The following is a 26213-nucleotide window of genomic DNA, read 5'->3' as shown; positions in this document are numbered from 1 at the left end:
CAATATGAACAAAATAGTACTCAGAGCAGCCCCTAGCCCACACAGTAAAGAGACAAGTACCTGGATTTTCTGTCATGCTCAAAGATCAAGCACACGGGGAGGCAAGGTCAGATCTGGGAAAGAACGCTGGACTGCTGGGTTCTGTATTTGAAATGAAAGTCACACCACCTGTGGGCAGGTACCATCCAGCCCACTGTCCCCACTCATGTTACAGACCTGAGCGCACAGCCCTTTTCACATTTTAGTGCTGTTTTGGATGCCATAAAAAAATAAATAAATTTATTTTCCTGAAATTTCTTCAAGCAATCTTTAATGTTGCAAGATGGAATTTGAGAGAACAGAATTCTGTTACTGGCTCAGACACTTCTGTACCCCTGATAAATATTTGTGCCTATTTCCCTGTTTCTAATATGGGTGTGAAGGAATCCACATTGGTCAAATACAGTATGTAACATTAAAAGGATTGTATTTCTATGGAAGGCATTTAAATACTGCATTTAGCTTCTTACATATTCATTTTCGTTACGACCACCACTTTTAATACCATTTTAATTGAAAAAAACATTGGAAATTATTTTTAAAATGAAATCTGAAGTGGCCCACTCTCCTCCACTACAGGACCCTATATTTAATCTCATAAAGTGTTTTTAGATTATTTGAGGCCCAAAATATAATTATCTCATGATCTACTGAATCGGTAAATTATTGCAGTATGACAATTTAACGCAAACACCCAGTTTACAAACATAACTTTGCTGGAAATTCTCAAGAAGTGTTAAACCGATGTCAGTGTCTCAGTAATTTCGCAGTTTAAAAACAGTTAGAAATGTAATGACTACACTGCACTTGATTAAAGCATTTACAGCTCTAATCAAAAACTGACAGCAAGATCAAAGATGTTAACTTAAATCTCTCTTCTAATTATGTTTAAAATGCCACACCTCAGGCCTGTCTCTCCTCTTCTTTTTCAAACCAAATTCTGCTTAAGAAAGATCTAACACTTCTTAACAGTTCATTATCCAATAAAACTATTCAAAGCTTAAAAGCAATCTACACAATTAGTCAGGACCTCAGGGAGTCCACCGGTAGTCTTTATTACAGGGCTTCATATTAAAACACCTTAATTATATTTGTCAAATGGATTTCATTAAAACCCATCGTCACTTTAATTTTCATATTTTGACAGTGCTGGCATAGCATTATTACCACCTGCCAAGCTATGAACTACAACAAAATTATCAAATTCCTTCAAATACTAAGCAGTTTCTTTTTGTACCTGACCAATGATTTCCTTCTTTTTGGTGAATGCACCATAATTAAGAGGAATAATTAAAATTCCATATTCAAGCAGAACACATGCAAGCTAAACATACAGTGTATCTGTTGCAGGTGTGTAAACAAGAACCTATATGGACACCTGGTTGCCAGGAGCACATAATACAAAGGTAGGACACATATACTGAAGTGCTTCTGAATAATAAAGCCACGACATCAAACAGAATGCACTATTATTTAATCAAATGACAACCATGATGACTTGAAAGCAGAGGACATTTTAACTTCTACTCATTATTCTGTCATTTCGACACAACAGATCTGGGGATTATGACCATACGCTGCAACCACAGTTTTATTTTAGATTTAATCCATGGAGGTTCCACTTGACTTTACACAATCACATTGAAATATAATTAAAACAAAATTGTTCATCCTCTCTACGTACAGTCAGTACTGCGACAAGGGCTTCTGATATTTATGATATATTTCCAATGCAGGACATATAAATTGTTGTTTGGTTTTTTTCTTAATACTCAATGCCACAGCAATTAACAACTTTAGATAATTACCAATAATATAAAAGGTAGGTACCAGCATCTGTCATGCAGCACAGTTTGGGCTGTTAACATCATTCTGGATATAGAAATATATTATTTCCTCATTTTTGTTATCTGAAATACTGTACAGAAAACTGAAACAATTTACTATTATTGTGCTTATATTTACTGAGCTAAATTCAAGCCTGATTAACTCCATGTTCTTCTCATACACATGAGATGACTTTGGCCCACAACAGATATAACAATGGCATGCAGATTGCAATGGGGAAAAGAACAGAGAATTTTCCTTTCTTTCATACAATCATAGCAAGAAATAAGAAATTAAGAGGTTTCTGCCATATGTCTAACACACTTCACTGCTTTGTACAAAGGTCTCAAGAGTAAGATCTCCGTGTGTTATGAATATTTTAAGACTTATTAAATGTTCTTGGATTATTGTGGGTAAATCTATGAGATTCTAAAGAACCAGTTTAAGTGACAATCAAATATTATTCCTACTTAAGGTAAAATAAAAATTTAATAATTATTTAATGTATTATCAAGGAGGACAGCTTCAACCTCTTTCACACCATATCACAAGTTTTAGCAAAGGAATTGCTGAAGATGTGCTGGGGTTTATTTTATTTAATTTCTATTTTATTTCTTTTCATTGCTTCAATTGCTTTTGAATTACAAAGAAATAAATCAGAGTACTTACATGCAAGGGACTATGAGCTGATCACAGATCTCTTGTTTGATTTTTTGGCAAGTCACCTTATTTCTTTTATCCTATTTACTCTGTCTGTAAAACAGGGTAAATAATGTTTCTACTAGAATTCCACTGAAACAAGTAAATGCCCACATATTGCTTAGCTTCTGTTATCAGGACATCTTACAGCAAATAATCAGAATTTTTTGGTGCCTCTCATGCAACTTCAAAATATCACAACAACCTTGGGTGCATTTGGGGGTTCCTCTTAGAAACCCACTAACAAGAAGACAATTTAGGAGATAAATAGTGTTTTGAAAACTATCCCAGCCCAAACCTGAGTGTAGGCTTGCTTCTACTGATCTGGTGAGAGCCAGCTCCTCCAGCCCCACACAAGGATGGATGGAGGGATAGAGAAACTTCCCAGATAAAGAGCTCACATCTGCCTTCGACAAAACTGGTCATGCTTTCCCTCTTGAAACCTCCTCCTCCCTCTGCACCCAGGATCCTGCCCTCTCTGTGAGGGCTGTGTAAAGCTCTGACTTTGGTTCCTTTCCTCCCTATAGATCTGCAGTTGATTTACGGCTGGAAAATCTCATGCACCAACTCAGTTACTATTTAATGAGTGACAGATTTCTCTCTCTGGTACACTGCCATTTCCTCTCCCATCTCTCTCATTGCTTAGCCTTCAACTCAAATTCAACACAACACAGCAGTTCCTTGTCCCCCAACATGTCTCCACACCATCTATTCTCATGACAGGCAACACAATCATCTTCTTTTCCACCCACCCTCAACATCTTTTTTTACTCAGTTCTTTTTTTTCAGTTCTCATTTTTGGGCAAGCTGTCCAATTCTTTCTGCATGACATCAATAGGAAACTGACTGGTCCCAGCCATTCCCCTTCCTAAAACTCTCTTTTAAGCTTCACCCTTTCTTAGTATTATCACATACTTTTTTTTAGCGTGGCAAAAAATCTACATATCACCTACAGTAATGTAGCAACCCTGCTACAAACACTGTTTTTTTAGCATCATACTGGTCTTTTTCTTTCATGCCACTGCCTCTCCTCAGTTCAGCATGTTAAACAATAGCTACATTCCTTCTGTAGCCAATCCCTTCATGGTCTGACTTCTCCCATTTGCTATCAGCATATTAATTCCTCTCTCAGCTCAGATCTATCTTTCACTTGTTAAATTTTTACTCAAGCATTTCTGCACTTTCTCCCACATTGCCATGACTGAAAGGAGCTGAGCATAAGCAACTCATCACCTCGTCCCATTCCTGCAATCTCTGATATGGCTTCTCTTGTCCATCGATACACTAGAAACAATAATTTCTTCACAGTCCATGGAAATCTCAGGCACAAGCATGAACCTTTGTGTCAGCTGAATTTCTAAATGTCTAGTCCCAGAATGGAAAAGCAAAAGCACAAAATGTGAGCACATGTGGGTACCATCCACAAGGGAGGAGGAAGGTACTGTAAGAAATAAGTTAGCACCACTTGTCTTCACTGTTTCAGTGCAGGTGTGACATAGGGATTTACAATGTACACTGCATTACTGTCATATTTTACCTTCCTACAGCAAGCACTAACCCTCACAAGCTATCAGCAAATAGAATGTAAATCTTGTTGTCATGAGTGAATAATTTATTAAATTGATACTATTACTAATAATTATAGAAGATGTGCCTGTTTTTCACTCCTGACAAACAGGAAGCCAGCCATGTTTCTCATTTCAGCTACAATACACAAGGAACAATTCAAAGTGATGCTCGTCCCTGGCTGGCACGTATTCTTTACCATTTGAAGTTTATTTGATACAAATGAGGGTCTACAGAACCCCGCTGACATGAAGTCACAAAGAGCATATACATTTATGAATACTGCATTTACTGCACTTTGTATGCAATGTTTGTTAGGTCTTGGGGCTGAAATCACAGCTCTCAATCTATCTTGAAGATGTTAAGGATGCGTTGTGAGCTTTTGCTTTCTCTCCTTCTGCCCCCCCAAACAAAACAAAACACCACTACAGCCTTCATGGCTTTAATTATTAAGTTTATATTTTCCATTTTATCTTGAATCCCATAATGGAAACAACCTGCTTTTTCTCTCTCTCCTTGTTTCCTTGTTTCTTTCTTTCCTTTTTTTTTTTTCTTTTTGGTAATAGTATATGCTCTTGATGTAGGAAGGAAATGTGAAGACAGAACAATCCAGCTGGATTAGACATTTTTGAAACCTACTGCCAACAGTGAGCTGTCAAAGCCAGCAATCAAATGTAACCCTGGCAAAAAAGAATGGAGACTGCTGTGAGGAGATTTACTTAGAAGAAACTCTCAAATAGTGCTTTTATGTCCTGATTCTCCTCCCCTGCACCAGTTTTATACCTGCTTGTTGTCCCCCCCACTTCCTTGAAGTTACACCTGGTTTACAGTCTGTGGTAGGAATACTTTCTCTATTCCAGTATTAACTATTGAATTTCTACAGCCCCAGTGCAGAACACCTGGACAAATAATTATTGTTCTCCTTCTAAATCTTAAAATCTATGAAAATGTGGGGTAGCTATTAATAGATACATCTCTATAATATCCTTAGGAGTAAAAATTCTTATTACCAGTTTTTTTCAGCTCAGAAGCTGACAAAAGAAGGATGTAACTAACTTAAAATCAGAAGGAAGGGCAAGAATTCACTACTTCTGACCTTAATCCTACTTTTCTACAAGACCATCGTTGTGCTTTATATTACAGCTTTTCACTGGAAAGCTGTTAATAAACATCAGGAAAACTTGATAATAAGCACCATTAAAATTAAAAGACATGAGAAGATAGTTTGCTGTGGCAATGGAAAGGAAAACAAGACAATAGTTAAGGAATTGACTGGAATATGAGCACAATGTAGGGAGTGAATCTGGGATATTGAAGAACAGGGTCTCAAACAATCAGTAGGAGAAAACCAAAGACTAAGACTGTGTATTGGACTAATTATTACAACAGCAAGATCTTTACAATGTACAAAAAAGCCATTTCAAAGAGGAATGACTACAGAACAGGTGGGTAACATCTGCATTTTGGCCATATCCAGGCTACCAAATGTCCAAGAGTCTCTCTCCACTATAAAATGAAAGTAATGCTACTTAATTATTTTCTAGCAATGGCATGAAGATTTATTGATTAATAGCAGTTTTTAAGCTTTTAAGAACCCTCTGATTCATGTAGAGTCTGAATTTTAATACAACAGTCAAGGAAAACATAGGATTACAAGACTGTCTAATTTTTGTCATAGGTGTATATTTTCTGCAGAAGAGAAAATCAACTTTAAGACTGGGACATGAGGAGCTACAGAAACCACTGTAGGTCTAAATCCTAGAAAAACTTACTAATAGTCAGTTGAACAGTTCAGTTTCACAGTTTGGGATTTGAAAAGTCAGTACCACCATAAATTTTAACCACAAGAGAAAATTTATAGAATACTGGCTACTTTCCCTCATTTAAATTGATCAGCCATTCCAGTTAACAACCTTCCCACATCATAGAAATAAATAAAGAATGCTGTATCCATTCTAATTTAAAAACTCTTATAGTCATTAAAAACATAGTTGATTTAGTCAGAAGTTCCATCTATTATGTGCTGTAATGATTTAATAGTGCCAATTAGATCTATAGTATTCCTAGAAATGGAGGAGTTGCAGCTGGAGCTCTGCAGACCAGTCAAACAATTTTCAAAGGATATTCAGAGGTCTGCACCATTCTATTCTAGGTAGAAGATTAAATTGTAAAGGAAAAATGAAACAGGATTTCAAAACAAGTATTCCAATACGACAAATAACTGTTCTTCCTGGGCTTTGCTTTTGTAGAAAAGAGAAGTATTTCACCCTCCTATTCCATAAGTAGTTGGAAATACTCTGCATATTTTAATAATGACATCAAATAACTTCCTAATTCAAGATACTTTAGCCAGCCATGTGTCCTAGTGAGAGACAATGCATCAGCCCTTTAAAGTATCTACAATACAGAATATGTTCCTTGATAATGTCATTAAGCCATGATGACATGTAGCAAGCAATTGCTGGCAAAGGTCAATAACCTGATCCATTTATACAACGAATGCCTGTTAAAACAGTGTTTAAAGAACAATCAAATGATTGATGACCATAAGCTCTATGTTGGCCATGATGTGCTGCATGAACATACAGCATGTTCTGCAAGCACTATACGTACCTCTGCTGCTATGGGGTGGCTGGGGGGAAAACTGTATTCTGCCAAAAAAAACCCAAATCAAAATGTTTAAACAAAAATGCTGACAACGATAATTGAGTAAATAGAGGTCTGAATATGAATTCGTTAGCACTGGGCAGTAAAAACAAGTAGGGATTCTGATCTAATTGAATACAGCTCAGTTTGAAATGAAGGCAAAACAGACTGTGAGCACCCTCTCAGCTCCATGTCACAGACTGTGGAAAAAAAAAAAAAGGGACCATCCCACAGATATCACTGATTTTTAAAATTGTTAATTTTCAATTCAAACTGATGCATTAAAATGCAGTTTCATGTGATGCACATTTGAATCTTGCCAGCTCAAAAGCCTTTGTCAAAATTCGCAGGTCCAATTTGCTGTGTTATGTTAAAAAAGGGGAGAGGGATCATTTCCAAAATATTTTTGTTGTTTTAATTTGTCAGCAACAAGCATTCTGTCCACAGAGTGCTGCACACTTCTTAGAATTTAATCCCCTTTTCTAAACAGTAATTAACCTAACAGCTTCTTGCAAGTCATTTTTCTGTCTCATCAGAAAAGCCTGGTGACCTGTATGTTACGTAGGACAGCAATACCTCCCAAAATTGTCATATGGTCCCTACACAGAATTAATTCTCTCATTCTAAAGTGACCACATTTCACTTTTTACAAACAAGAATGATCTTAAAAATCATCAATATATCTCTATGATCATAGAAATCATAAAACAGATATGATCTATTCAAAGCATTTTATATTCTATAACTGTAATAGTTCTGGTTTCATGAGATAAACACGCTGGGACCACATTGTGCTTCTGTTGTGTACCCTTCAATTAAAGAGCATTTCTGCACACAAGCCAGTTCCTCGTGGAGGTGTTGATTATAAGTGGCATTCATCAGAATCAATGGTATAAAAATAAGCTCCCTGCCATTTTGCTGCATCCATAAACAGGTGTGGCCTGAGCTTTATTAGGTGCCCAGACAAAAAGACACACAAGGATTATATCTCAGCATGAGTCACAAAGCAAAATTACAGTTCTGTGCTGCAGTTGTGAGACTTCCTAAAATATGTTTCCCGAGTCAGGGGCAGCAGCCGGTGTTGTTGGTTAGTGCAGTCAGGAACTGGATCTACCCCTTCCTGGGCCCCACAGAGCCCCTTCTGCATCGTGGTACAACAGCCAGGCATGTTCCACGACTGTTCTTAGAGCTCCACCTTTCCTACAAAAGTGTAGAGTTTCTGCACAGCATGGTAAGCAGTGGAGTTTATTTTAAAAGCATTCATGTGAAGCATTCACTTCTTTCCCAGTGATCTCCCATCAGCCACAAACACAGCCAAAACAGAGCAGAAAACAGTTAAAGCAACAGTGAGTTACACACTGATGACTTTTCCATCTCGCTCTCAGCACAGATGGAAGTTCAGTCTGCTCCTTAATACACACGTGCCAAACAACCGATAAAAAAGGATGCCAAGTACTCCAAACTTCTTAAATGTTGAAAGCTAACACCAACTGACCTACTAAAGGAATCTATCCGGTTTCCATCCTATTTGGCTCTGTACTTGAAGCCTCCTCTGCCTACATCATCTTAACCACATACCAGAATGGATTTTTCACCACAAGGCTTTAGAGGCACATCACACTTTTCACTCCAAGTGTCCAAAGATCTTTCATCAAGCCAGTCTGTTTCCCATGTCCCTTCAACAGAAAATAAGTTTTCATCTTCCTTCTTGCTCTGGGAAAGAGATCAACCTATTTCCCATTTTCCATGATACAAACCCATTTCTTCACTTCCCCCATTGTCTTCCTGTCAGGCTTTTCCCACCAGCTCCTCTTGTGTCCTCCTCTATCCCGTCAACCATCATATAATGGAGCCTGAAGGTTTCATTATGAACTGACAAAGCTGGAGACACAGGAAGGTTATGGCTCTTGCAAAAGTAAAAAAGAATTCATGACAAAGCTATATCTCCTGACTTCCAATTTCTTAGCACAAGAACACTAGAACATTTAGCTTGTAATTACTACATATTCAAGAGAGGGAAAAAAAGCATCATTTTCAGGTGCTGGGACCCTTCCACTCCACATTCTTACACATTCTTCTAGAGATGTTGAAAGACGTTAAGTTTTCCTTTTCTAGTGTTCCTGGTACAGAAATCATTATCTGAATTTTGCCTGCTTGGGGAGGGGGAACAACCCTGAGCTGGGTCCCAGAGCTGCAGAGGCAGGAGCTTAGTACAGACCACAGGCCAAGAACAGCTCAGAGACTTGCAATGAAGGTGAGTTTTCTATGGAAGGATGTGTTTAGATGACTCTTAACTTCTCTCTACATTAAAGAGCACTACATTTTGTTGGGTTTGATTTTTTTTCTCCCCTCTTTTTGGCCTAGGGAAAAATCCACCTTCACTTTATTAATAGTGAATTCAAATGGTTTTTCTGCTGCAATTTAACAACTTTTTTTTCCCTGTACAGAGACAAGATAGTCTTCTCTCTTGAACCCTTCAACATATTTGTTCTGCATTATTTTTTCATTTGCAGTTATCCCGGAGGCTCTCAATGTTTAAATAGCTCCCTCCTTCCCATGTAAACCTGTGCACTAATATCGATCAACTTAGGCTGGAAGTTACTATAAGGCATTTTTCAATAATCAGCCAAGCTGTTCAGAGAGTGCCTTGGATATAACCCTTAGGTAAACAGCACAATCCACAAGGAACTTTCCCTCGGCAAGCACATCTTTCCAATCTCAAGGATGGCTGCTAATGCTCCACCAGACAAAGAACTTGATTCTGACTTTCTGCTCTGCAGGTCAGAGGCGAAGTCACATTAGCTAAGGACACCTTTACTCTTAAGCACAGAATTTAAGTTTCTTAGGACATTTCTATATTTAACTATCTCAGGCATATGCCCTTCAAATAAAGGGTCAGGAAGTAAATAACCTTTAATGAATATTGTTTTACTTTTTAATAAAAAAAATAAACACAAAGAAAATCCTATTCTTCTAAGAAGATAAAGTTTGGCTGCACAAGAATTTTAGGTATTAACTAAGTAAAGCACCTTTATCAGTGAATTACACTGAATAGGAACTCTCACCTGGCCTAGGGGAGAGGAAGCAGAAAATCATTTCAAGTCAAACAATTAAAAATAAATTATAGGAAAAGGATGATACATATATACAGTATGTCAAGTAATATTCATATCTACAGAGAGATGAGTAAGCTACTATGAATTGTTAGGTTTTCATTTAATACATCCCTGCTATAAAATGCCAGGTTTATTCTATTTTTACATTGCCTCATTAATCAAAAATGGGAGAGAAAAGCGACTGGCATGAAAGACTTGAAATCATTCATACATTATGCCTTAAATAGCTACATTCAGTGGTTACTTCCCATAGTACTTAATTCTAAAACGAAAAACATAGGGTGTTTTAATTTCCTCTTCCTAACTGTAAAGCATCAGATTATGCTACATTGTTTTTATAGCTCTGAGGGATCCTTAAAAGACAAGTTTGTGTAAACTAAAATGGAAAATTAAAAAAAAAAAAGTCTGATGTAAAAATAGTCCTAGGTTGTTGCTTTGGACACTGTAAAACCAGTGATGTTCACACCCACCAGTGGGCGAAAGATAAACATCACAAAAGTAAATAACACTCTGAAATAGCTGGCTCCTATGAGTCCTGGAGACAGCACAAACTGTTTTGTTATTTTAAAAAAAGAATATGCATAAGCAAATCCACATGACTTTAATGACAATTTCTGAAACTGTTTTCAGGTCAACATCTGTGCTCGAGAGCCAGAGCAGAGCCCCGTGGTGCAGCTGTACTCAGTGCCCCGCTGGCACTGCCCTCCCTGGCTTCCTTTCCTGTTCGACCTGTCAGCATGGTCCAGGCTGGTTCCTGCCACAGCAATCCACTCCCTTGCTAAGGAGTGAGACAGCCCATGGTGTCAGGATGCAAAACTGAAGGCGAGTGTGGCTCGGCAGCATTTAGGGACCAAAGCTTTGGTGATCTCCACACGCCTTGTACTGAGAGGTACACAGGGACAGTCAGAAAGCTGGGGTGCACCACGCCCAGCATCCTCTGCATCTGACAGATGGCTGAGGTGTACAGCACACACCTTTCTATCTCCCCACGGAGCACCACCTTAAACATCAAGAACAGACAGGGTTAGAGTAATTCGGGAAAATTCTTGTACAATGGCAAATGCAATTCAATGCAGGTAAATGCAGGATAAAAATTGTAAGACAAAAGATTCCAAAAGAAAGCCAAGACATAAGGGGAAAGTGTTCAGAGGCATAATGATTGAAGAGAGATTTAAGTGTCCTCCTGGGTTATGAAAGTCTTAAGCCAATGGATAACTACAGTGGGAAAATAGTGCTGCACAGTGAGCCGCATGCCTAGAGGAATACAAAGCTAAAATTCTGATGCTGACTGGTGCATAAGACTGACTGGAAGCCCTATCTATAGTATTGCATTGTCTTGATGCACATAAATTCATATTTACAAGTAAACTGACAAAAGAGGAAGGGGGAGGGAGGACCATCTAAAATACCATGTTCATGTTTTATAGCCCACTGCAGCCAGCTCTGTACCACGCAGAAGCTGCAGGCCACCACTGCCCTGCTGCAATTTTCCATTTCTGGCCATATTCTGTGACAGTGCAGATGGGATTGCAAAAGACAAGACACAGAAAGGATCTCCACAGGGTTATTCAGATGCCTTCACTGTGAATGTGCTCAAGGGCAAGTAAAGTGCTGGACTCTTTCATAAAATAGATTAAAAATATTCAAAGGGTTGAAGGAAGATGGTAGACAGAAAGGACAAACAGACAGTGAATATACCCCCACACAGTATAGCTTTCCTTATCCTTAAAAACAGAACAAACAAAAAAATGTCAACCAACCAAAGATGGAAATTTAGTAGCTAAAGACCTGCTTGTGACAGATCTTGAATTATGGAAGGTGACGTGCATGTTCAATGCTTTCAGACAGCAAACAAAACAAAACAAGAAAATAACACCACCAATGTGTCCTGCAGCCTGGGAAACATTTAGAATAATTTGTAAGAGGAAGAAAACTTCCATGGTAAATACAAATTATAATGCTCAACTCTTTAAAACAGTGTCAGTTCAAATTATTTCAGGACATGATTATTATAAAGAAGATTCTAGCATAATTTTACACTTCAAAATAACTTCAGCACAGTCCCTTTGGAAGCTGCAGCCAGAGTTTCCACTAAGCCTGGCTTGCTTGGGCTGAGCACCGTCTGTCTCCATGCAATTCTATGCCCTGCTCAAATGCCACCTCCCCAGTACAAAGAGGCAGGACCTAGGGAGGCACATGGGCTCAAAGTTCTGGCCCATCACCTTCACAAATTCATTTGTTCAGGTATGCTGTGTAGAAACTTAAGTCTGGGAGAAAGGAGTGTAGCACCTGATTTGACACTTTACATGATATAAAATCTTTGCCATGTCTCTCTCATGTGCATTAAAAATTGACTTCAATTTCCTCTAGAGCCAATCTTAAATTAAGAGTGAAAAAGATAAGAATTTTTGAAAAGGAATCAAACTCATGCATGTGCAGGATCTTTGCCAAATGTCCATGCAACCTGAGAGGGATTTAGGGCAAAAAAGACAGTTCTAAGACCATTCCCCAAGGAAGTTTCAGAAAATCAAGATGCCTTTAGCTACCAACAATTAATTCCAAGCTGAACTGGTGCAAAATTTGAAGCTAGAAAAGTGCAATCTGTTGGAATCTTGTTTAAATTTATTTAGCTAGTTAACCAAAATTTAAAAAAAAAAAACCCCAAACCAAAAACCTTTAGTCTGCCTTTAAGGTAGATTATAAGCCACGGCTCAGCACAATGCTTTGCAACAGAGGTCTGAGTCCTGAATTCTTGAATTAAACTAAGTCAACCTAAAAGAGCAGTCAGTGGGGAAGGGCACTTGTGTTAAGGAACAGCATCCTTACTTTTTCCCTGCCTTGGTTTTTGCTCAATCTACTGTGGGTCGCACAGATGACGAACAACATGTCAAGGCTCTTTCCTCAGCACATGACCCCCTTCCTCTGCTCAGCACATCCAATACAGGCACAGAATATCCTGACAATTCCCTTTACCCTGTATCCTGGGCAGTTCCCCCCGTCCTGCTATACCACCAAGACCAACAGCTACAGGTTGCCAGTTTTCCTCATGGACCAGAGCTTTCACATGAACCCACCCCACATCCCAACACAGTTCTCACATGGGCTCCATCCTGACGTCACCCTTGTGGATGGTGGCCTCACACCACTGTCAAACATCTGGCCTCAGCTGCTGGGCTGTGGGGAATATCAGGTTGCTGTTACAAAGGTTTGTTGGCAGATAATTTTAAAGAAACAAGTTCTGAGAATGTTTTTACAATCTCCACCTCTACCTGTTCTGTCCTAAAATCTGTTTCTCACTATCACTTCTCCAAAAGACAAATTTTATATGGTTTTGTTTTTTTTAAACCACTAGAAGGAATCCCCTACTGCCTACACAATAAAGTCAGTCAGAGGCAAGATTCTTTCTCACAGATCTTATCCCTCTAAGCCATCAGACTGACTAAACCGCTATCCTTTGATCAATAGGCAGCTAAGTGGGAATTTTCAAAAAAACCTTTAAGCAAAATAAAGTTGCTTCTTTATTACACACAGGCCTTACTCCCGCAAACTAGAAGAGAGGAAGAGAGGTGAGATTTCTCTTTTTTTTTTTTTTTTTTTGTTCAAAACTTGTTAGTCTGGATGCAAGATAGATCTCATCCAGGCAGAGTAAGCTCTGAGAATAGGAGAGTATTTACTGCCACCGAAAAAGATGATTGCAGCAAAGGCTCAACAAAGTGGCCAACAGTGAGAAATTATGAACCATACACTAAAAATCACCATTTGTCTATAGATAAATGTATATTAAAAAAAGCTGACTAATTAACTCTCTGTAAATGTATTTTATTTTTAATTAGAGGGATGTGAATAAAAACAATGCATATAAGAATGAATAAAAAAAACAATGAATAAAAAAACCTGCAGCATAAACAGGAACTGATCCTTTGAGCTCTACTTTAAACTGTCCATGCTGTGAGTCAAAAACAAAGTAGTTTTGTGTATGAGACTCAAATTGGGCATTGGACTTCTGAGATCCTATTAGAGCAATCACCAAGCGTTAAAAAGACAAAACATCTTTTCAGAGACCACTGCCAGACAGCAAAGAAAACGACTCTTTAATAAAATCAGATCAATTTTCTAGCTAACCTGTCCCAAGTGGAAACAACATAAGACAGGTTCCCAGAGAGTCAGCATTAATGATGGGCCCTTGCAATGAATATCATATGCTTCCCTGGACATAACAAAATTGCCTGGGGCAACTTTCATATGAGGGCTGGATTGCAAGTTGCCTGTCTTGCTTCTTTACCCTTCCTAACCTAACTCCTAGGCTCTTTTAATTTTTTTTCTAAAGAGGTAAGATTTCTCATTGTGCTTAACTGTGATACAGAGTACGTGTTTAAACATATTATGGAAAAAATAACAGATTTACTCAGTCAGTTGAGACACTTATGAGATCTGAGTTCAGTTCCTGTCTCTGGAGACAAGGTGCAGCCTGACACTGGGGAGGTCACTCTGGATTTCTTTTACACGATCTTCAGCAGCCCACGCTGCTGTGCTCTAAGCAAACATCAAGCCCGCATCAGTCTGATGTTTCACAGCTCTCCTTACAAACTGTCAGTCTCTTCTGGACTCACAAGGTTGAGGTTCAACATCATACAGATAACCATTATCCTATTTTCCAGATGAAGATTTTTGTGTAGGTAGAGGATGCTCAATGCTATGAAATTCAGGACAGGCAACGTCCAAAATGTGCTCAAACCCTATCTGAGATAAAAAAAAACAATAATCCTGAACATGAGAGTGTTGAGGATAAATTGCCAAAAGCAGATAAGACATTCTACCTAAATATTAGATAGATTAGATACATTATTTTGAAAAAAAAGCAAGCATGTTTGTCTCAAAATACTTTGGTGTAGGTTATTGGAGAAGTTTTGCACTAAAAAGGCCACAAAGAGGATTTAAGTGCCAGGTATCACATCACTGGGACACACTGTTGAATATGACTTCAGCATGTATGGGACATTTGACTAAAGCATCTATCATTTACGATATTTATATTGAGAGAGCTGAGATTGTTCAAAAGCTTTTCCAGCCAGCTTTTTACCTACTAAAATCAACACAAACATTGAATGAACAATATATATTGTACCTTTTTGCAATTGTTTTTATTAAACAAGTAATAGTTATTCCAGTGCACTCTCAAATCCCCTCAAAACCAACAAAACAAATTCCCCAAAACAGCCCAAGAGACAATAACTGCTATTTCAAATGCACTTCCACTATTGGCTTCTTCAAATCTCTACTGCTTTTCATGAAAGGGAATCTTTTTGCACACAAAGAGCAGTGGGAAACACTTTTTTCCCAGTTGAGAGTACTTGGCAGACTTTTTTAGCAAGTTTACAATGTAGCAATTTTTTATTTTTATTTTTTTACTTTTGCAATGATCCCTATCTATATTACAAAGAAAACCAGGTAGCCATTGGATGCCTGATTAAGGAAGCTGAAAGGACAGTGAAGACACGTATTATTTGCATTTGCAGTGAGTTTGGACTAGATGATCTCCAGAGCTGCCTTCCAACCCCAACCATTTTGTGATTCTGTGACACTCAACAAATCTAGGGTTATTTTTATTTTTCTTATGCCTAGATCCAAAGCATTTATGCTCCTGAGATTTCAAGACATGATTTTTTACAAGTGATGCTAACATACTCTCAAGTATTAAAAAGATTTGAAAAAAAATTCAATTAAAAAATGCAATTACTACAAACACAGACTCTCTGTGCCAGGAGTTATAGGAAACAAACACATATATAATAAAACCAAAACCACAACTGGATACCAATGCATTCTATTAAACATGACTACCTTTAAGTTGGGGTGATACTGATATCATGTAATTCGCAGAAAAATATTCCTTCATTGCATCAGCATACTAAGAAACATGGAAAAAAAGATATACTAGAGAAAACCCAGCTGTGCTGCGTTATGCAACAGGAATATTTCCACTTTAAAGTAGCAAATTTGCATTTTATTTCCAAAGCATTATCCATAATAACTTTTTTTTATTAAACGTAAGCTATCAAGCTATAGAAATTAACTTTTTTCCTCTTTTGCATTTCTCCTAGCATTTAATTGCTTTGTATTATGGTAGAAAGCTAAGTTGGACATCTATACTTTTTAATTAAGCACAGACAGATCGTAGCATCACACTTCAAATATAAATATCAAGAAAGTAAAAAATTGGTGGAGCACACCTCCTCACACATTAATTTCTATTCATGTTACTCTAGTGGTTTAGTAACCTCAGTTTCAAATTAATCCAGACTGTTTACACATATGCTAGCTTAAAATATGTTTTCAACAAATAATTTCACAAGTTGGCAGAAAACCCAGCTTCCCTCTGACACCAGAAAAGCTCGTCTTGTGCTCAGAGCACTGCATCTGAATTTGGAGAACTGGGTTTGGCTCCTTGCTCTGACACACACCTCAGAATTCATTTAATTATATCATTCATAACATGGGGCTTGTCATTTCTCTCTCTTGCCTGGTGACATTGTTGAATACTGGGAATAGGGACTGAGTCTCGTGGTGGGTTTGCACAGCGCGATCAGGTCACAGTGCTGCAGTGGCACGTAACTCCTGATGGCACTCGCTGGACACCCACCCGCCTCCATGACCCTGACCCATCGTACCTGACACACAGGAGCCTCATCTTATTAATTTTTTATTAAATACCTGCAAAGAATGGAAACTAAGTATAAGAAGCTACTGGAGGAAGGTGCAAATTACCTTATTGCAATTAGTCAGAAATTTAATTTTAACAAGCAAGCATTTAAAATGCAAAAGCATCGCAAAGTCATCTAATCTCTTTCCCCAGTTGAAATTTCCACCTGACAATGAAAGACACAGGCACACGAAACTGAGAAATACATGTTTTATTATTCTAAAGAATATCAGTCCAGCTGCTGAACAACACATATGTGAAATGCTTAAGACAGTGAGAAAGGTTGTGACTGTGAACACACTGGTGTGACCCAAGGTAAAAAGAAATTTTACTCACCATATAAAATGCAAACTAGATGAATGCCCAGCAAACTCTGGTTTTATATTTTTTTAAATCTACTTCATGCATCAAATTATCTACCAAACTCCCTACTTATTTGTCTTTAATGACTAGTATGAAAACAGCTATCTTTTCTTAAGTGCACTGTAAACTGAATGACCATCCTATAAAAACCCACTGGATTTATAGTGCTAAAAGCCAAAGTCCCAGAACCGTACTTCTGTTTACTTGAGAAGTATAAACCATTACCCAGAAAACAGAGAGGCCTTTTAGAAAGACTGGAAAACAAATGGTTTAAAAGCATTAAGATCTACATATCTTTCCTTCCCATACATTCAAGGCCATCAATCATACATAATCCAGAACATACGAGGTGCAAAAGTGCTAAAAAGGGCCCATTAAAATACAAGTCTTTCCAGGTGTACCACCCAATCACTAGAACTGAACACAGAGCAAAACCAGCTCCCATTTATACACACAATACCATTAGAGGCAATTTATCATGTCTTCCTAAAGTGATATATAGCACGTTATGAAATTGCTCATTAACTCTCCCGGCAAAAGCCCAGCATGCCCCCATGTACTCAAGTGACTGTAATTGGCATTTCAGAGACCTCAGCTTAGAATTCACAGTTATTTACAAAGCTCAGCTTCCATAATCAACTTTTTAACCTGCTTCTAGTAATATCATTAACTTCTTTTTTTTTTTTTGAGTTTTCCTTATTATGCAATGCAACAGTTCCTTTTCAGCCCCCAGAGATAGTGTTTGAATTAGATTTCTTCTTCTGCTTTACCATTCTCCCTTCAAAAAGAACTATAAAAGCCCAAGCTCGTGCAACCCATGCCTTTACTATAAACACAAAAAACACTCATTAAAACAGCATTGTAATAAGTGTAGAGCCACAGAAATCTTTTTTTTTTTTTTTCAATTGGGAAAGACAAAGCATTCTCGGAAATATCCAAGATCATGATCGTAATCATCCTAGCACATAAGTATCATTAGTCACAAAGACCTGCATTTACAAAGCATTTCAGCACATGCTTAAACTCCAGCACATGTTTAAGTCCTGCTGCCTCCAAAGGGACTTCATGTGCACAGCTGGCTAAGGGCCAAACAGCCAACTTCACATATCAGCACATGAGCAGTTTCACACCCATGCTTTGCAGGATGACTTCCAGCCAAAGGCCTCGATATCCTTCCCGTGGGAAGACAAGTGTCACTGTCTTGTTCAGCTGGATGAGAAACAGAGACACAGGGTTTGGCCAGCTTAGATCCTCTCCCCAGCACTGTGCCAGAGCCAGGAATTAAATCTTTTCTGATGAAACTTTATCAACCCCAAACGGTTCCCCATCCATGAGACCACTGCTGCCTCGATCAGGATTCAAACTCTGCTGTATTTGCTTTGTCTGCTCTGCACTGGCAAGCACAGGATGCTTACAGCAGCCACAAATGCTGTCCTGGAAAACAAAGTCCTTGTGGAAGAGCCACACGGCAGCTCAGCAGCTGGACCATGCAAGGCAATGCTAATGGACTTACCTGGCTTTCTCTCCCTAAGCCCACACCTGAGAGAAAACATTTCAGCACAAGTTGATACTTCCAGACTCGCCTAGAAGTCGTCATCTCTGATTTGTTTAACTACTGCCAGTCCCAGTCTCTACCTATCACTATTGTGCCTTGAAATTACAGCAAACCTTTTCTTTTTTTTTTAACTTCACCCCATTTCAGACTTTCTACTATTTTTTCTGATAGCAGATAAGGTTCACTGTCACAGACAGAAACGTACAGAAATGTATTACAAGAGAGATGCTTCAATTGAGGGTAGAAAATGCAGCTCAGCAGGCAAAAGCCAGGGAGAAGGCAATTCCCTCTGAGAGTGTCTGTTGTTTTATGGGTTAATATAGAGGTCCTCAAACCATTTCATAATTGCATCACTTCTTAATAGAAGACTGCCTTGCTGGCACCTTTCCATTTGCAGTTGTCTGGACCACCTGCCCTCTCCATTTGCAACTGCATTACATACCCATGACATCCTAGAAGAGCAATGCCTGGTTAGTAATCTATTTTATTTTACCTTGTGGCAATTTATCAGACTGAAATAAGGAGAAGGGCCAGCTCCTCACTGCACACAATTAGTTATGCAAGAACTGATTTTTAGGAATGAAGCTGAAAATTCTAGTTATTGTAATTTATTTGACTCAGCACAGACAGACCCCTTGCCCGTGACGGTGCTGTGATGTCTGTGTGGCACACTGCCCACCTCTGCTGTGACTGCTTATGGACAGTCACTCAGGGCATGGTAACATGTGACATACTAATAAGCCCAGTGTACTCTGCACAGGAATCCCTGTGGATGGTTTGAGGAGGACAGGACACAGATGACTGCAAATAAGAGTAAGTTTTGCCAACAGGAGCACAGCCCTGTCATTGCCTCTTTAACTGTTTTAAGTCTGATCCTAAACCAATCCCATTCGACACTAAAGGACACAAAGATATCAAAATCATCCCCAATCACTTCGAGAGTATCTTGAATAGCTCATTCAAAAATTAATTGCAGTATGTCATCCTTTGTAGTTCACAGCCTATTGTTACTGCCAGGTGCACTGGCAAAGGCAGTATTCGCCTCTTGCTTTAGGCAGCATTTTTCCCAGTAGAGGATATTTTCCTCTAATGACACTACCACAAGATTTAGAAGGTAGCATTAAAAAAAAATAGGAGCAATACTAGGTATCACAAGATACACTTGAATAAAGTCCACTCCAGAGCTCGATAGCAGAAAACCAATGGAGAGATTGCAAGTATCTCTTCGAGAAACTGTCTGATATCCTATTCCTTACAAAGAAAAAGCAAGATTCAGAGACAGAGTGATTTGACCAGGATCACTTGGGATGCCTGTGGCAGAGATGCTAACTGAACACAGCTCTTTGTGACTGAATACAGCTCTCTACTTTGTAACTACAAAAACACTTTCTCCCTCTGCCTGCCTATATTTGGTCCCTTAATCGTGCTGTGCTGGTTTGGGCTGTGATAGAGTTAATTTTCTTCATAGTAGCTGGTATGGGGCTGTGTTTTGGATTTGTTCTGGAAACAGTGTTGATAATACAGATGTTTTTGTTATTGCAGACCCTTGGAGGGACTGCATAACATGGAGTAGTGTTTGGTAGATGGTGGCCAGGGTCCAGCACAGTGCAGGAAGTTCTGCCATCCCTGGGAATGCTCAGAAAACGTGTGGATGTGACACTTGGGGACATGGGTTAGCAGTGAACATGTGGGCAGTGCTAGGTTAATGGTTGGACTCTATGATTTTAGAGGTCTTTTCCAATGTTAACAATTCTATGATTCTAAGTTTTGCCTCTTTGGAATAGCCACAGCATTTTTTTCCCCCAAGCTTTCTATCACTTCATCAGGATCCTGTAATTGTTCAGGAGTGAAGTTTCAGACCAGTGGATATAAGAAGTTTCCTAGATATTCTCCCACATGCTGTGCCATCCACTGCCATACCCTCACAAAGCATAGATCATATTCCTAAATGGGTTGTGAACCTTGGACAAAATCACAGCTATATTCCTAGGAAATACCAATAAAAGTATTTTAACTATTCAAGGATGTTCAAGATACTGAGAAGGTCTTGTAAGGAGGGAGAAAACATCACAGAGGAAGGTAGCAAAGGTGCCATTCTGTAACTCCTCCACAAAAAAAACCCAAACCTTCTCAGAGGAAGAATTATAATCCTTAGTTGTCTGGATGAGATGGTACCCAAAGTACAGTGGCTTCAGTAAAGAGCCCAAATACCAGATGAAGCCAAGGTCAGTGTTTTAACAACAAATCTCCCAGGCAAAACACCACTAATCACTGCAGAGCACAGGAAACTACAAAAGCCAACACCAATCCTTAACATGTACAGCAAAAAAAAAGCACATGGTGCAGATCGGATAAACTAATATTGAGAACAGATGAATTAATATCATGACCCACAGCTACTAACAGATATAAATCCCTCCTAATATCCTCTGGTCAATCTGTTATTATCCCAAACCCTTTGAGCCCCACACTGGGTGCCAAAAAGGACTGTCATGGTTTAACCACAGACAACCCCAACTCAGCCTCATGCAGCCACTCACTTGCTTCCCTCCTGGTGGGAATGGGGGAGAGAATCTGAAAAGAGAGAAAACTCATGGGTTGTAATAAAGACAGTTTAATAGAGAAAGCAAAAGCCACACACATAAAGAAAGCAAAACAAGGTATTAACTCACTTCTTCCTACGGGCAGACAGGTTTTCAGCCATCTCCAGGAGAACGGGGCTCTGTCACATGCAGTGGCCACTTGAGAAGACAAATGCCATCACTCTACGTGTCTCCCCCTCCTTCTCCTTCCCCTATTATTACATGCAGAGTATGATGCCATATGACATGGAATATTGTTGTGGTCAGTTGGGGTCAGCTCTCCTGGCTGTGTCACCAAGTTTTTGTGCACCCCCAGCCTGCTCACTGGTGGAGTGGGGTGAGGAGCAGAAAAGGCCTTGACACTGAATAAGCACTGAGCATAAGCACTGCATAAGCTAAGCAATAACTAAAACATCTCCATATTACCAAGATTATTTTCAGCACAAATGCAAAATACAGCCCCATACCAGCCTAAAGAAAATTAAATTTATCCCAGCCAAAACTGCTACACCCATGTGTACAAAGAGTTAACAACTCGGTGTATTCACAGGATAGGAAATAAGAACAGACTTAATACTGAAGGTAGGAAAAAATCATATAAACATATTAAAATCTAAGAACTCAGTACAGTTATTGCTTCTGACTTTTCACTCCTTTTCTGCTCCTGTGGCCTGTGTGACAGTGCAGTGCATCCTCAGGAAACACACAGACTTCCTTGGGTGACCAGAACAAAGGGGTCCACCCAGCACCACGACACAGCAGCCCACAAGACAGGTAAGCCTTAACATGGTTGCAGAATTAGAAATCACCAGTCTCATTGTGTCCAGAGAAGTTAGCATTTTTCTGTACAGCTTTTGAGAATGTTTTTGGATGTGTTTCAAAGCAATTCCATTGTTGCCATAATAACACATCTTCCAACGAAAGGTTTCCTTGCCAAGACTAAGTATGAGGACAGGAAACTAATGACTTGATGGAGATTTGGTTCTGGCACACATCTCTCAGAAAACCACACTTCAGGTTATTGGAAATATTTTTTCTCTTAAATATTAGTGCGACTTTTCAATATTTCTGCCAAATGATCTGCCACCCTAAGGCTCAGGGATTAGGGTGAACTCAGCACTTCATACTGCTCAAGACCCTTCTAAGCATCTTGGAGTCTTCAAGCTAACCTTGCCTCATCCAGAGTATCAGAAAGGCCAAAGAACAACTATTTTCAATACATCCCAAGCTAATATGGAACAGCAGGTTTTGCATGTTTATGTAAGTCTTAAAATGTGGTAAAACACATGCTGAACTAGTGTCTCAAGACTGTCAGAACTGCACTTAATGTATAGCTTTGCCAGAAAAAGTGTGCTGGTGTGGTAGTCAATGTCTTCCCTTTTCCAGTTAAGGAACATACATGCAGCATTTTTTTTTTCTGTCACATCCACATCAACCAGTGGGACAAAAATACAAATAACACAATCAAATAACAACACAAGGCTGCTTCTTAGTTCATTGCAATGAAGTGTGAATGCATGCTTTACTTTCACCCTAATTCTTACCTGATGTTCTTCATCATCAGCTCTGTACAAAGAGGTTAGAATCTTTATCTCCAATTTTCAGATAGGGAAATGGAGGTAAAAAGACACAAAATGGCATGCCAAAGCACTCAACTACTATTAGCAGAGCCAAGAAATTAACTTCAATTTTCTGAATCCTATTTTCAGAGGTCTGTTTGTTACACTACACCTAGAGATTTTTTTCCTTAAAAATATCAACATTATTTTTCATATAAAATTTACACACTATGGATTTTATACATACTGAAAAAGTAATTTTAAATAGTAAAATGAATACATTCCTCTGTATAGCACTCTGCCAAACATTTTCAAAACACCACCCTAAGGCACATTCTTGCAATCCAGGGATCTGGAATTTATGCTCTATTATCTTTTTTCCTAACACAGTGCTCTATCTTCAACCAATTTCGAGCCTGTGGATTTAGTTTAATTTCAAAGCCTAAGCACTTGGCTTCTATAAGGCCTTCTATATTTCTGAAGGACTTGAGACCCAAGACCGAGATGTAAATTCATGGAAATTAAAAAATTAAGAAAATAAATTAAAGATTATATGATTTCAAATGAGGTCCTCTTAAAAGTCTAAAATATAACTCTAAAGCAAGACCAGTGAGTTATGTGCAGCCTCTGATGTTTGCATCTACATATCTGGTCATGAATTACAAGATGCTCATCTCCCAGACAGCCTTTTAGCATTTAAATTTTCACCACAAGAAATAAATTACTGCTATTGTTTTCTCACCTTGGGCAATTTGAAATCAGATCTTACACAGGATGGACTCCAAACACCATTGTCTTTCTGACTTTCTGATTTCCAGCACAAACCAGTTTTGCGTCCATCCTGTGAGCTCCTCATTTCACCTGTGAACTTGGAGACAAATCGCTTTCTGTGAGCCCCCAGCACTGTCAGCTGGATCTTTCCCACATTGCTCATTTTTCCTTACTGGAACCACAGACCCATCTAAGTTTTACTATGGTATCTATCAATGCTTTGTAATTTGTTTATCCAGGACAGCTCAACTCTGATGGAGCATCTGCTTTTCAGCAAGGTCTTGCTTTTGTTACCCAATTTTCCAGCTGGATTGACAGAGGCACAAAGAAGCCAAGTGACCTGCCCGGGTCAGACAGCGCCGGTGGCTTGGAACAGATTGGAGCCCTCCTGTCTCCATACCCTGCACTGGACTGTGGTCCCTTTTACAAGTTCTTCTACACTAGAGATAAATTGTGTCCACTTTTCCCTCTTGTCTTCTTGTCTCATAGTAAGCCCCCCTCATTTTGTTTATATGGTTGTTTCACTTCTGAATATAGGTTTAAGCTACTTGGAGGTCATTAAAATATACACAATGAAGCATTCAAGACTAATTTTTCAGTGGTCTGGCCTCCTGATCCTTCTCTTGAACTCAATGACCTGGCAAACTTTTCTACATCAGGTGTTCATATTTCCTCTTTAACTTCCTCAGGGAAGAAGGAATGCAACTCATTTGCCACTTGTACTTTGTCAAATTTTAATTGTTATTAATTTTCCACCTAACCACTTCCAGTGAGATTTCAGGCTATTTGCAGCTTCATTTATCATGGGATTTCTATTCCCATTACACAAATACAACCTGCTGTTTACAGTTACTACACAAGTAAAGATGCTCATACAGACCTGGCCTTACTACTGTATATTTTTCACTTTCAACTTTAGAACTTGGAGGCTATAAACATGAAGTTCCTGTACTCTAGATCAGAAGCTACAGAACTCCAAGGTTGACTCTTGCTTTTCTCAGATCTTAAACATTTTTCTAGGCTTTCTAAATCTCACTCTGATTGTCTGCAAAACTATGAGCTTCCTACTTTATACAACTGAACTGAAAGTAAATCGGCTAAGGGTCGCAAAGATGGAAATTGTTAAAAAGCTATTCCACTGGGGGCATAAACTTCCTAATATAGTCTCATTCTTAAATTCCAGCTGAGCCACGCTTTGCTTCAGACCCAAAATGGCTTTGAAAAATTCACATACTCTTTATCTACAACAATAATGTACTACTACAGCAGTGCTGAACAACTTCCTTTAAGGTTTATTTTCTTGAATAAACCATTGATCTTAAATTCCATTTGTACTTTAAACCAAAGATTATGAGAACAAAGGGAGCCTAATATTACTATTTCAATGATATTTCAGAGTAAAGTACATAAATAATGGTACCTGAGTTATTAATTAAGTGAAACCTTTACTAAGTCTCAAAATACCCCTTTGTTTCATAAATATATTTTTTTTCCTTGAGAATAATTAGATGCACTATTACTAGGTAACTAAATATCTGATTTGAGGTAAGCACATGTAGGAGGTAGATGTCTGGCTATGATATACCAAAATTTACTTCAGAAACAGCATAGTCTACCTGAAAGTGCCAGAGCTGTTTCTGTTAACTTCAGTCAAAGTCAATTCCATAACCACATTGTCTTCTCTAGAAAGAAGACTATTTGCTAAGTTTGTATCGCCATTTTTTCAATGTCATCTGAGAATAAATATTTATATTAGTATGTCCAAAATCAACTTAAAGTGGTAAAAACAACCCATTCATGCTAAGCCTACTTGCTCTCCTTTTATTCACAACATAATGCATATTTACATATATACATGTAATCCATAAAATACCACACACAGTTCACTTACTTCCTTTAGTGAATTTCAGCCAACACCTGACTGTGTAATTTATGACTCTTGTTATCATTACCTTGGTTTTTCTTGAACTCTTTTATTTATGTCCCTAATGATGTTGTCATCTAGTTGCCCAATTTATCAAGCTTTATCTAAGCCCTCCAAACATGCTGCCTCTAGCAAGGAATTTTTCTCTGTCAGGTGGATGGACAAGAATCCTCACCGAACTCACTCATTACTAATTCTCGTGTTTCCATAAAGGTAGTTTCTGAAAAAGTACAACTCTCTCGAAACCTGTTGGTAATGCACAAGAATGGTTAATTCAAGAAGGACCTTCTCAGCCCTCCTTTACATGTGTTGCAAGTTTGCCTGTGCCTTCAATACCGTTCTTTGTTAGTATTTACCTAAACCACAGGTGTCCTGACATCATCACACCTAACAGGTTAGTGGGCATGTCAGGGCCTGAATCCACAGAACTCACAGGCAAGACAAACACCCCATAATGCAACCCAAAGGAGTGATTTTTATGTATTTTTGTGACTAGAGAACTATTATGTGCAAGTCGCATTTTGTACACCGCATATTTCTATTTTGAGGGCTGTGACATGATACAGTAAGAACTGTTGAGTATTAGGTGAATATCTACCTGTCTTCACATCCCTCTCCTACTTTAAAGATCTATGGTAAAGGGTCTTTGGATCTTGTGAGGAAATAGGGCAAATCATAATTTTTTTTTCATAGGGCAAGAGGTATTCAGAGAGCAACTGATAATTTCCATTCTTTTGAGAGACAAAAGGAAAGCAGGGTTCAATTAACTGGCAAATAAAGAGTGGTATGGCTAGGTGTGTAGTTATTTCTTCCAAGAAGCAAGGTTATTCAGTATCTAGACAGATATGTAAAGTTGGTTATGATAC

At 38.6% G+C, this 26213-nt stretch overlaps 1 protein-coding gene and 1 long non-coding RNA gene across 5 annotated transcripts in view; one reads left to right on the top strand and one right to left on the bottom strand.

The window, feature by feature from the left end:
• Positions 1-26213, bottom strand: part of VTI1A (vesicle transport through interaction with t-SNAREs 1A) — a 273119-nt gene that overhangs the window by 123078 nt on the left and 123828 nt on the right. The gene's annotated exons all lie outside the window — the stretch shown is intronic.
• Positions 21374-24014, top strand: LOC135418226 (uncharacterized). Its single transcript, XR_010432348.1, has 3 exons — positions 21374-21675; positions 21776-21867; positions 23663-24014. It is a non-coding gene; the product is annotated as an uncharacterized LOC135418226 (long non-coding RNA).

Source organism: Pseudopipra pipra, chromosome 8 (genome assembly GCF_036250125.1).
Source record: "Pseudopipra pipra isolate bDixPip1 chromosome 8, bDixPip1.hap1, whole genome shotgun sequence".
In the NCBI taxonomy this organism is placed as follows: Eukaryota; Metazoa; Chordata; class Aves; order Passeriformes; family Pipridae; genus Pseudopipra; species Pseudopipra pipra.
Note: the sequence above shows the minus strand (reverse complement) of the source record. Positions and strands in the feature narration are given on the sequence as shown.